The sequence below is a fragment of the Palaemon carinicauda genome, chromosome 30 (assembly GCF_036898095.1).
Source record: "Palaemon carinicauda isolate YSFRI2023 chromosome 30, ASM3689809v2, whole genome shotgun sequence".
Lineage (NCBI taxonomy): Eukaryota > Metazoa > Arthropoda > Malacostraca > Decapoda > Palaemonidae > Palaemon > Palaemon carinicauda.
Window position 1 is genome coordinate 19,797,732 of NC_090754.1, and position 14,259 is coordinate 19,811,990.

The 14,259-nt window shown below is 34.7% G+C and overlaps 1 long non-coding RNA gene across 1 annotated transcript; it reads left to right on the forward strand.

Moving 5' to 3' along the window:
* Window positions 1-240: 240 nt before the first annotated feature.
* Window positions 241-12,027, forward strand: LOC137623681 (uncharacterized). Its single transcript, XR_011040611.1, has 2 exons — window positions 241-376; window positions 11,480-12,027. It is a non-coding gene; the product is annotated as an uncharacterized lncRNA (long non-coding RNA).
* Window positions 12,028-14,259: the final 2,232 nt, after the last annotated feature.

Sequence of the window (14,259 nt, forward strand, 5' to 3'; positions counted from 1 at the left end):
AGCCTTTTCGTAGGTCTACCTTTTAATCCCCTTTCTTGCATTCTTGACAATCACTTATTACAAACATTCGCAGTCTTTTTCAACCTTTCCAAGTCTTACACAACTTAGCTTCTTGTTTGTACTACATATGAGATTAGAATCGCTTATAACGATGCTCAGTTGTTCAGATTGTATCGTTTATTTGTTTACGACGCCAAGTCACGTCAGTTTAACCCAGAGACTGAGAGAGATTAGTAAACTCTTAAAGTGTGCCTACAATGTGGTTATAAGAGTAAATAAGTTTTATTACAACGAAGCATTATTACGTCCAACAAGAATCGGCGACGAGAAAGACAGTTAAACATCACATTAATAGGCTATACTGATATCATTCAAGGTAAGCAGCTGAGATTAAGGTTATTATACTTCACGGTTATTATTATTATTATTATTATTATTATTATTATTATTATTATTATTATTATCATTATTAAAAGTCAAGCTACAACCCTAGTTGGAAAAGCAAGATGCTATAAGCCCAAGAGCTCCAACAGGGAAAAATAGCCCAGTGAGAAAAGGAAATAAGGAAATAGAGGAGGTAAAAGAAAAGTAATAAATAATCAAAATAAAACCTTTTAACACCAGTAACAACACTAAATTAGATCATTTATATATAAACTATAAAAACTTCAAAACAAACAAGGGGAAGAGAAATAAGATGGAACATCGTGCCCAAGTGTACCCTCAAGCAAAAGAACTCTAATCTAAGACAGTGGAAGGCTATGGTAAAAAGGCTATGGCACTACCCAAGACTAAGAGAACAGTGGATTGATTCTGGAGTGTCCTCCTAGAAGAGCTACTTACCATAACTAAGAGTCTCTTCTACCCTTACCAAGAGGAAAATAGTCACTGAACAATGACATTGTAGTAGTTAACCCCTTGTGAAAAAAAAAAAAAAAAAAAAAAAAAAATATTTGGTATTCCCAGTGTCGTGTGTGAGGACAGAGGAGAATGTGAAAAGACTAGGCCACACTATTCGGTGTATGTGTAGGCAAAGACAAAATGAGCTGTAACCAGAGAGTGGTATCCAGTGTAGTACTGTCTGACCAGTGAATGGACCCAATAACTCGCTAGCGGTAGTATCTCAATGGATGGCTGGTGCCCTGGCCAACCTACACTCCCTTCTATTATCCACATTCTATTAATCATTAAAATCTCCCACACTGGAATACCTTGGAAAGGAAAAGTATTGCGTTGGTCAGGGAACCAACCACAAGTTAAGGTACTACCGCTATAGAGTTATTGGATCCTTTGACTGGCCAGGCAGTAATACATAGGTTCCCTTTCTCTGGTTACAGCTCATTTTTTCTTTGTCTGCATATACACCGAATAGTCTAGCCAATTCTTTATACATTCTCGTCTTTCCTCTTACACCTGACAACACTGAATTACCAAACAATTCTTCTTTGCTCAAGGGGCTAATTACTGTACTATAATTATTCAGTGGCTACTTTCCTCTTGGTAAGGGTAGAAGATATTCTTTAGCTATGATAAGCAGCTCTCCCAGGAGAGGGACACTCCAAAATCAAACCCTTGTTCTCTAGTCTTGGGTAGTGCCATAGCCTCTGTACCATGGTATTCCGCTGTCTTGAGTTAGAGGTCTCTTGCTTGATGGTCCACTCGGGCATGCTATTCTATATTTTAGTTTTCCTCTCATTTTTTTCTTTTTTAAATGGTGTGTTGGATAGGCTTAAAAGGGCCATGGATGCCTTGTGGTTTATCAAGAGGTTGTCTTTCCTTATCTGTTTCTTTTTCTTTTCAAAACCATCGTTACTGTCCTCCCTTCGGTTGAAGTGGCTATCCTGGAGGGTATTTAGCCGTGCATGGTGTATCGGCTCCTCCATGTTGACCAGTTTTTACGACTTTTTTTCTATAGTGTATGGGTTTGATCAATCACTTTATTTATATTTCTGTACATATTGTTTTTGTTATCATTCTTGTTCAGTTAGTTTTTAAGTATGATGTATCTTTTTTGTTACCATTAATTCTTATGCTGTCTGGAGACATTGAGCAAAATACGGGACCAGTACGTCTACTGTATTGCTGTCGTTACTTACAATAATGACATGGAAAATCAATTGTTGTATATGGAAAATGTTCCTTTATATTACATTGCGTTAAGTGGAAATGTGCAGGTTTGTGTACAAATGAATGTTTTATTTATATTTAATTGTAGTAAGCATTGTTACCTAGGAATATTTTCTAGTGAATAGCTGCATAATTGGTTAACAATGCGATGTAAATTGTTTGATAGTTTCGTTCGGTTCGTGTTGGTTTGTTGGCATCGTTCGTTTTGTTGTTTCTTTTGTCGTGAGCGAACGAGGCCGAAGTCGTGGGTTTCGGTGAGAGAGCAAACGTATTATTTTCACGACAGAGGCAGCAGAGGTAATGGCCACAGTTGCTGTCTGTCGCTTCTCAAGTCTCAACGTTCGTAGCGTGGTTTGGTAACAGGAGAACTTAATCAGAGTGAAGAGAATTTCACTTTGATTAACGATGCCGTTCCTTCCCAGCATATAATGAATTGTATGAATTAGTCAACTGATGTTTGGATGAGTATCATATATTATCTAATTGCCTTGAATGAGATAAATCGTTAGTGATATGCATATCTGTGCGTGGGATTCCGTGACTGGGTAAAATTAAATATATATTAATGGTATCGTGGTTTACCCGTGCCTATTGTAATCCGAACTCGGCGAGAACTTCATATGAAACCAGTAGGTAATAATTGGGGGAAAAAAGCACAATAGAATATAGTATGTTCTTTTGTCTTTGTAACACAACGCAATGAATTCTTTATGTAGAGAAAGGGTCTTGAGTTATCTTAAAGGAATCTAGTAATTAGTAATTAATGTAATTGACCGAAGTCATCATATGTTGTTGCTTGTTTGAATGTAATAAGTAGCGATAATTGCAATACAGTATTCGTGGTTTCCATGTAAATATTTAGTTGCGTCCAGACAGGATGATATTCTTTTGATCTCAAAAACTCTGGTTTCTAATAAGAAGCACTCATCTCAGCTTCTTATAACAGGTTTTATGAAGCCACTTATTTTGAAACGGGATGCCATTCCTATGGCCAGAAGAATGGCGGTTTATATTAGGATTGAGTACCCTGCTTCTCATAAGTCCTGTTATGAATGTGAATGTCATGCCATTCAGGTGATAAAAGTTTTTTGCAGGCATAACAACTTCTATTTGTGTTTAATCTACCGGAATCCAGACATAGATGATTCCGTCTTTGGTTGTCTTCTTACCATTCATGGCTAAGATAGAAGATGATAGAAAGGCCCCTTTGTCTTTGTTAGTGATTTCAATGCTCACCATAGGGAGTGGTTAAATTGTGTTTCTCCTACCGATCGCCATGGCTCAAGAGCTTTAGACTTTGCCTCTGAATCAGTCTGCGAGAAAATCACAAGTGAAGCTACTTCCCTGGCGTTATAACACGTAAGCTTGGCTCTCCAGTTGGGACATTGATTATGCCACGATTTCATGGGTAGTGAAAACTGAGCAGCCTATCCACGATGTATCATAGTCATGTAAAAATTATATGAAATCTCAAGCAGACTGGAATGGGATTTTGAGTGATCTTTTGGGCTTGAATTGGTCACAATTGTATAGTAGTGTTGATCCTGTTGTCCCTTTGAATGAGAATCTAGTCAACATAATTGATAGGCATATCCCTTCTCGTGTGCTAAGGTACCGAGTGAAAGACAAACCCTGGTTTAATGATTGTAAACGTGCTTATTTGGAGAAGCAGGAGGCTTTATCATCTTTGGAAGGGTAACAGATCAGATCTGACTTAGAATAACTATACTTAGCTTACAGCTTTTGCTCAGAGAGTTTATGTTTCAATTGAAAAGGAATACAATTTAACCATAAAAGAAAGCCTTTCTGGTACAACCCAGGAGCACAAGTGGTGGACTACCCTTAAATCTGTACTCTTTGGTGTAGATGCAACGGTTCCTCCTTTACTTAAACCAGATGGCTCTATCATTCACTGTTCAAAGGAAAAGGCAACCAAAACTTGATCTTCGTCATTCATGTTTTCTTGAGGCTAGACTAACTAGTTTAGCTTTTCAATGTCGTGAAATTATAGCTCTCTTGATGGACATTGATGATTGTGGAGATGTAGACCCAAATGGTATTTTCCCTTTGTTTTTGTTTTTTTATAAATACTACAGATTTCATAGCTCCAAAGTTATCTGTTTTACGCAAGTTAGCAAGAAGAGGAGCTTTTAGTACTTGTTGGAGAATTGGTATTGTTACTCCACTATGTGAATGTATTTGTGGTAGTTCAAGTCTAAATGATTACTGCCCAATTTCCATAACTCCCATATTATCTAAAGCTTTTGAACGTCTTTTGGCAAAATGTCTTAATACATTTGCTGAAGGTAATCATCTGTTCCCTAGTTTGCAATTTGGTTTTCGTAAAGGCCTTGGAACATGTGATGCCCCTCTTACAATCTACAATGCTATACAGAAATCCCTTAATTGTGGTCAGAAAGTTCGTATGATTGGCCTTGATTTTAGTGCTGCCTTTGACCGTGTTAATCATGAGGGCCTTGTTTTCAACTCAAACAGTTGGGAGTGGGTGGGTCGTTTCTTAGCATTATTATTGAGTTTTTAAGTAACAGATTGCAAAGACTTCTTGTTGATGAGGACCATAGTGAGCATAGGAATGGGATGTCTGGTGTTCCACAGGGTAGTGCTCTTCGCCCATTACGTTTCATACCATATAGACATGACATATGGTTTGGCCTAGAAAACAAACTTGTTGCATATGCAGATGATGCTACACTTTGCATCAATTCCATCTCGTGAATGTAGATCTTGGGTTGCAGAATCCCTCAACAGAGATCTAGCTAAAATTAGTAATAATGTAAATTGTGGGGCATGAAGTTGAATCCTAACAAAACTCAAAGTATGATTGTAAGTAGGTCAAGGACAGTGGCTCCTCGACATCCTGATCTCAGCATTGATGATGTTTCTTTAACTCTGTATGACTCTTTTAAAATATTAGGTGTGATTCTTGACAGCTAATTTACTTTAGAGAAACGCACTAGGTCTGAGTCTTCTTTAATTGCACAAAAATTGGCTTATAAATAAAGTCTTTTAAGATTTTCGGTGATCAATCTATTCTGAAGAAGTATTTTAAATCTGTCATTCCACCTTGTTTTGAGTATTGTTCTCCTGTCTGGTCTTCAGCTGCTGATTCTCATCTCAATTTGTTGGACAGAAACTTACATTAAGTTTCTTATTCCGGATCTAAATATTAATCTCTGGCACCGTCATTCAATTACCTTGTTATGCATGTTACTTAAGAACTTTTTATGATTCTAATCATCTTTTATATTCAGATCTTCCCGGACAGTTCCATCCTATTCGTATTACTAGGCATGATGCTCATTACTATACAGTAATCTAAAAGTTTTATTGTAGCTATAAGTTGTGGAATGATCTTCTTAATCTGGTAGTAGAATCTGTAGAACTTCTAAAGTTGAAATTTGCAGCTAATGTTTTTATGTTGAAGAAGCTGGCATAAGACGTTTTATAGTTTATATATGAAACATCTGTTTTATGTTGTTACTATTTTTTAAATATTTTATTTCAATTGTTCATTATTTCTTATATCATTTATTTATTTCCTTATTTCCTTTCCTCACAGGGATATTTTTCCTTGTAGGAGGCCTTGGGCTTATCGCATCTTGTTTTTCTAAATAGGGTTGTAGCTTAGTTAATAATAATGATGATGATAATAATAATAATAATAATAATAATAACAATAATAATAATAATAATAATAATAATAATAATAATAATAATTCATTATAAATGATTTACATAAAAGTTAATTGCTAACTACTTAACTGTTTCGTTTTCGGTAGATCAGCTCACGCACAAAATATATTTTTCATTAGTTTTTATAATACAATTTTTTTCTTAAAATAATAATTTTCATGATATCTATTGATATGTCAAGCACACTCAATAACTAAAACCACCTGAATTAGTGATTCCTTTAATACAGACAAACAGAATGGGGTTAGAATAGGGGTCCAGCACTTTTTCCTCTTACAGACACTTTGAAAGCTATGGTCAAATCTTCAGCTAATCCAGTTATAGATTTCAAGCTTTCAGTTACAGTTTCCCTTTTAAGAAATGTTAAGAAATCGAGAACTGAAGATGTTGCCGTTGATTATTCCATTACGATTGCAGATTGTAGAGGAAGCATACTACAGTTTAGACTGATTTAGATTTAGCCATTTTGACTAAAATTGTGAGTGTATTAAAGTATTATTATGATATTTACGAAATATAATTTGGACCACATTCTCTCTCTTTCATAGTTTGATATAAAACAGATTTCCTCGGTTCTGACTAATTCTCGATGTTCTATTTACAATTTTTTTCTTATTTTTGTTATCCAAATTATTCATATTAATATATATAAGCCCCTTGGATACATCATGCCGGCACAATCAACTTTTCAGCTATAGCCTATCGAATTCTTGAATATCTAATACGTCAGTTTTTTTTTTTTCTTTAATATTCGTAAGTTTTCAGATATAGTTTACCCACAAGGACAATTGAATATTTTTAATAACTCTTAAATTATATTAACATCTGTGAATATATATAGTTAACATGCGATAAACATAATTAATTTAATTTTGTGTAAAACAATTCAGCAGAACTTCATACAGCTTTCATGACATAATACATTTTGTTTCGGCCTTATGAAAGTATTTTAACATTAGAACATTGTCCATGAACTGATTATGTAAGACGCAAATTTATTCAAATTATTCTATCTGCTCAAAGAGTATAAAATCCTAACAAAATATATGTAATCATAATTGGTCAAAGCCCTATTAACAATATTTGAGTAGTCATCCATATAATACTGTATTCATTTTCTATAGTTTTAGTCGACATAAAAGAAAATGTGAAATAAATTTTAGTGATAAACTTATATATTTGATTCCTTAGACGTATTATCAAATTATTCTACGTTGGCTATAAATGTAAGCAGCAAATGCAGTGTTATAATCTAATTTACTTTACTATTATTCTATCTGCTCAAAGAATATAAAATCCTAACAAAATATATGTAATCATAAAAGGTCAAAGCCCTATTAACAATATTAAGAGTAGTCATCCATATAAACTGTATTCATTTTCTATAGTTTTGGTCGATATAAAAGAAAATGTAAAATAAATTTTATTGATAAACTTATATTTTGGGTCCGTAGACGTAATTATCAAATTGTTCTACGTTGGCTATAAATGTAAGAAGCAAATGCAGTCTTCTAATCTATTGTCCTCTACAATCTATAAAAATCACACAATACGTATATACCCTACTTCACAGTAAACAATGGCAAAGTAACATCGTTACTTGTCCAGTACATAGTAATCAAAGTCGAGTGGAGATAAATACCTGCTCCTTAACCAGATCAATGAAATACTGATTCTTCATATAAGGTAAACATATAGTTTTTTCCCGCTATCAAAAAATATCATAAAGATCTTTCAGAATCTAACGTATGAAAGATTAGGGTCAAAACCTCAAATAATTATAGTGGAGTATTTTTTGTTAAAAAAGGAATATGAATAAACTTCCATCACTGGTATTCAATTAGATGTAATTCCCTTCCGTGACGTACCGATCGTAAACTCCTTTAACACTATGCTTATTATTACTAAATAAAGTCGTTCTCTTTAAAAAAAGAAACAAGAAGCGCAGATAACACGACACTCCCTACTCGTTTGCCTAAATCAAAACTGGCTCTCTCTTCACCCAGTGTTGGCTAGAGATCGTCAGAGAAAGGTCCTAAGATTATAAAGGATTTAAAAGTCTGCACTTTGAATAATTCTCCGTAAACCTTTCATGAGTCCAGTGTTTTCGCCTCTGTAATTAATTTGTTTTTCGCTTGGTAGATCAAATCTGTAATTTTTTCACTTATGGTTCATTTTTTTAATATAATTGTGGCTCATAATCTTCCTGGTAACTTGTTAAGGATGTCATTATCCAACAGTTGCAGAATGACCCATTTAAGTTCTCGGCGAGTAGCGGTTTAATTGTTCTAGTGTGAGATGGTATATAATGCTTCTATCTACTCTCACACACTCACACGTGTACACACACACACGTGTACACACACACATACATACATACATACATACATATATATATATATATATATATATATATATATATATATATATATATATATATATATATATATTACTACTTGCTAATCTATAACCCTCGTTGGAAAAGCAGGATGCTCTAAACCCAAGGGCTCTAACAGGGAAAATAGCCCAGTGAGGAAAGGAAACAAGGAAAAATAAAATATTTTCAGAACAGAAACATTAAAATAAATACTTCCTATATGAAATATAAAAACTTTAACAATATAAGAGGAAGAGAAATAAGATAGAATAGTGTGCCCGTGTGTACCCTCAAGCAAGAGAACTCTAATCCAAGAGAGCGGAAGACAATGGTACAGAGGCTGTGGCACTACCTAAGACTAGAAAACAATGGTTTGATTTAGGAATGTCCTTCTCCTAGAGGAGCTGCCTACCGTAGCTAAAGTGTCTTTTCTACCCTTCACAAAAGTAAAGTGGCCACTAAACAATTACAGTGCAATAGTTAACCCTTTGGGTGAAGAAGAATATATATATATATATACTTATATATATATATATATATATATATTGTATATATAAATATGTATAGTTATATATACACACATACATAATATATGTATATACTGTATATATATATATATATATATATATTGTATATATAATATATGTATAGTTATATATACACACATACATAATATATGTATATACTGTATATATATATATATATATATACATATATATATATATATATACATATATATATATATATATATATATATATATATATATATATATATATATATGTATATATGCCATTACTTTAAAGGACATCAAATCTTAGTATCACTGATTTTGGGATCATAGGAAAACCAAATTTCCAATTCAGGTGCGAATTGAAAAATGAAAACTGATTCAAATAATGAAATAACTTATCAAAACCTATGAAAATGAATAACTTGCATTAGAATCATTAATATGAAATATATCATAAAGTAAGAGTTGTAAAGGATTGCTAGTGAAAAAGTTCTTAGCTATTGAAACCTGTTTCACATAATCCTTTCAATTGAAAATCGGGAACGTTAGTAGAAAAAAATTTAATGCTTTCTTCTTTCGCTATTACTTGAGAGAGAGAGAGAGAGAGAGAGAGAGAGAGAGAGAGAGAGAGAGAGAATTATCTGTGTAGCTACTCAGTTGAAAAAGTTCCAATCGAGACATCGCTGGAGTAACGCTATAACAGAATATCCAATTATCCCAATTAAAGAAGGAAATGGCCTTTTCTTGTATTGAGAGAGGTAGCAATCAAAGCTTCAGAAACAATGTAGGCTACAGCGAATGATCATAGCTTCATAAACCTGATTTTTCCGGTAATGGTCAGATTGAAGTCACAACGACGCAGGAGCCTTACAAGTGCTAAAATTTAATTGTCAGCACAGGACATTACAATATCATGTAAGATTATCAGAAAAATTATTTGAATGGCAAAGCTCTTAGCAGGAAGAAAGAGAAAATAATGCATACTGAAGACTTAGTCCAAGTTATACGTATCTCACCCTGGCAGAGACGAGCATGGAGAGTTCTGATTATAGCAATAGATTCATTTGAACTGCTACTGGTAACATAAGCCTTTAGAGACATCGAATCCTCCTCATATTGCATCATGCCAATGATTCTCCTATTCATCGAATCAAAACCATTAATAAGTAATGAGTTTTTTTCTCTTCTCCCATTCATGAAAGCCTATAGGACTTCACAGGAGGAAATGCCATTTTTTTTTTTTTAGGATTATTTCCCATTATTCCTTCTCTTTCTTATCGTCAGTTCTAGTCCTGACGAGAACGCATGGTTGCCTGTTCTCTTTCTGTCAATGTATATATATATATATATATATATATATATATATATATATATATATATATATATATGTATAGATTTATGTATATATGTAGATATATATATATATATATATATATATATATATATATATATATATATGTAGATATATATATATATATATATATATATATACATATATATATACATATATATATATATGTGTGTGTGTGTGTGTGTTTTTTTTTTTTTTTTTGGGGGGGGGGGGGGCAATTCCGGCTACTCGGCTTAGCCCTATAGTCCATTTCTTTTAGCGATGCATATTTGCACAGACTCGCAGCGGTGCCCTTTTAGCTCGGAAAGGTTTCCGGATCGCTGATTGGTTGGAAGAGATAATTCCAACCAATCAGCGATCACGAAACTTTTCCGAGCTAAAAGGGCACCGCGGCGAGTCGGTGCAAATATGCATCGCTAAAAGAAATGGACTATACTTACTTTTACTTTTACTTTTAGGGGTTTATTTCTCGCCCTCCACCAAACACTAAAGGTCTGTTCAGGCGGGCCTTGGTGTGTGAAAAAATAATTTCTTTCCAGTTAATATTTTGCTCTGTATCGTTATCAGTTATTTCGCTAGCATTTGTATTCAGGCTTAATAGTTTTCAGGTCACTATTTTAACACTTTCTAAAAAGATAAGTCTTCGGGTTTTTCTTGAAAGCTGCCACATTATTGCTATTCTTGGCATCGAGTGGAAGGTCGTTAAAGAGTCTCGGTGCAGCATAACTGAACGTTCTTCCTCCTATTGCATGATTCACACTATAGTAAAGTATTGTATTAGATTTTCTTAAGTGATCTTGCATTTGCAACTTTGCATGCTGTTTTAATTTCTGCCGACACTGACTTCCAGTATGTAATTACAGTACCTTGGGCACCCTTTATAAAGCCGGGTCACAGTTCCTATATCTTCGTTCAGTGTTTGGTGGTCGTTTTAGGGGTGCCCTAAGTCAAAATATATTTTGTAGTAGACTTTCTCTCGACATTGTACACTAACGTCTGACTCAGCCTTTGAAGTTGCAGCCAGATTTATTTGTAATAATTGTAAAATTTAAAAGTAATCAAAAAACACCAAATTTCTTCAGAGGTCTCTTGCTTGCAGGTACACTCGGGCACACACTGCTACCTTATTTCTCTTCCTCTTGTTTGGTTAAAATTTCTATAGTTTATAGCCTATAGGAAATATTTATTTTAATGTACTACTATTCTTAAAATATTTTATTTTTCCTCGTTTCCTTTCCTCATTGGGCTATTTTCCCTGTTGGAACCCCTGGGCTTATAGCATCCTGCTTTTCCAACTAGGGTTGTAGCTTAGCAAGTAAAATAATAATAATAATAATAATAATAATAATAGAGCTTGATATTTAAATTCTAATCTATGAAAGGTTTTTTATTTTACAGTATCTACACAGGAACGAAAATTTGTCCAGTAATTCACACTAATTCGAAAGAGCGTTGTTATTGTAAAAGACTAGCAGGCATCTCTTACTACGTTTCTACGGTGATTGTTTGTTTTATTGTCCCACGCAGTTTGCTGATGTTTATTGTGAATACCGTTGTCGTTCTTTGATTGCTCACTTAGAAATGGAGGAAGACAGAGTGCTAGATATAAATAACAAGCCATATGCTGTTAGAAATATTTCGGAAAAAAACGTGAAATTCAGGCAGACGTGACTCCGTTATTGAAAAATAAAATTGGAACTCGAACATTCCAGATAAAATGGTATGAACAGAATGATTGGCTTTGTGCAAGTAGCGCCAATAGAGAAACTACTGTTGGTCATATTTGTTGTTTCAACTGAAAGGTAAGCAGATGGAGGCTATGATAATTATCAAAATATTCCGAGTGCCTGTAAGCATCACAGTAAATTATTGAGTAATTTAAGTAGTTATAAGAGCTTGTAAACTTTCGGACAGTACTTTATTGTGATCAAAGACAATACACGAAAGATGGGAAGCTCCAGCCACAGCCGCATCGGCCGCATACAAATTAGTACCTGGCATGAAATGAAGATGGCAGTAGCATTGCTCCTCCCTACATCGTCTGTTTTTTTACAAAGCTCGACAGTATAGCTCCAGTTGACCCAACTTGACTGAACTTGACTCTGCTGCAGTGTGCTCACGGCAATCGAGCAAAACAGTATAGGCCTACCCGTCCTGATTCCCGAGTCCCTACAGTCGTTCAACATTATCGCCATTAACAGGTAATTATAGTGCGTGTGTAGTTCTTCCCGATTTCATGTTTTGTGAAATTTTTGTGTTTATTTAATGAAACCTCTCAGCTGGGTAATTCGCTGCAGACGCCTCGACAAAAGTAACGTAAAACATGCCCGAGTTTGTTCCCTTCATTTCCAACATTTTGAAGATGATGTAAAGTCCCAGATATGTGGAGTTCCTCCAAAATGCTTAAAGAGCACAGCTGTGCCATCAATTAATTCATTGATGCTATTGTTCGTGGCCTAGGACCTTCTAATGTGAGAATATGGAAGCATTTTTGTATAAACCCGATCAACTCGAATAGAATTTCACTTAAAACACTCAACAGCAAATACAGAAATATTTGTTTTTGCAGATACACCTCATATGCTTAAGTTATTTAGAAATCTTTGCTAAAATCAGTATTTTCTTCAGAATCTGCGATTTAGATAGAAAAAAAACTCATAGATACAAAAAGATACCAGCACAAAGCGAATACTAAGAAATTAAAAAGAACATCTTTTGAAAGAATTTTTTTTGTCATAAAATATTTGTTGAAGTGAAGACGTTTTGTCATAATATGTTCAAGTAAAGAAGTTTTGTCAAAAAATATTCGTTCAAGTAGAGAATATCCCAAGCTGTTTTTTTATTTGTTAGATGATATATTTTTACTTAAAATATATATATTATGTATATAGATATGTAGTATATTCTATTTTCTACTAAATAACGAAAAGTATGTATGTATTTATTTTCTTCGTAATTCTGATATGTAAATAAATCTTGTGAATGTTTGATTATAAAATTTATTATGTTATGGTTGGATGTTTCTGTGTTACTGATGGAATTTTGTTTTGAAATCGATTTATTTTCTTTTACTTCACAGTCTTCATTTCTGTTAATGTGTATTTATGAAACAAAAATTAAGAGCGGTAAATTTACAGTTTCATCCATTATGGGGAAACTGGACTAAAAATATATTTGTTGCATCAGAAATAGTGTAGTTCCAACGAATTTAACGTTTATTTTGACCGCAAACCATCCGATTTAGAGATTTACTATGTAATTGGAGTTAAAACAACAAGTTGTTCCAGAATGCAGAAAGACCCTACTTCATCCCAACAATTATGGGGGACACCAGGTGGGAACCGGGGTTTTGGGTGGGGGGGGGGGCGTCAAATGATATTTGCAATAAATGAATACTTATCCTTCCACCACCTCTCCCCCTATACCCCTATCTAGCTCTACCGGGGGGGGGGGGGGGCTCCGCCCCCACTGCGACCCCCCCCCCTTCGACCCCCCCTTAAGGCCACAGTGATTTTCAGGGCACTACTGAACCTAAGAAAACCCACCTAACCTAGCATAGGGGCCCTGTATCCCTACCTAGGCCTACCAGGGGGGGCTCCGACCCCCCTGCGACCCCCCCTTAAGGCCACAGTGATTTTTGAGACACTACCGAACCTAATACAACCACCTAACCTAGGGCCCTGTACCCCTACCTAGGCCTAGCCCCTGCGACCCCCCCCCCCTTACAGCCACTAACTAACACATCCATCAAACCAAATCCAAAGTGATGGTACTGCTGTATACATCATTATACTATCACCATTATAATATACTCTATAAATTAATGAAGCTTACCTTAAACTGTTGGTTCATAAAGATGTGCTGCTGCTTTGAGGAAAACGTGAAGCCGTTGGGAAGGTTCCTTGGCATGCAGGACAATTTTTATTTTGTAAAATTAAATTGTCTCTCTGGCACAAATGCACTAGTTTTTCAACAAATTCATTGTAAGTTAGGAAACAGTCAGGACAAGAAGATGGAATTTCAACTTCTTGTGCAACATGAGATGACGTGCTTTCTATGGTCTCCATGTCTAAGAACGAAATGAAATGCCTGGGAAGATAATGTATTGTCGCGCTGTTGTATTGTCGCGCTGTGATTGGCCAAACATGTATGACGTCATAGTGGACAGGCGCTGTGAT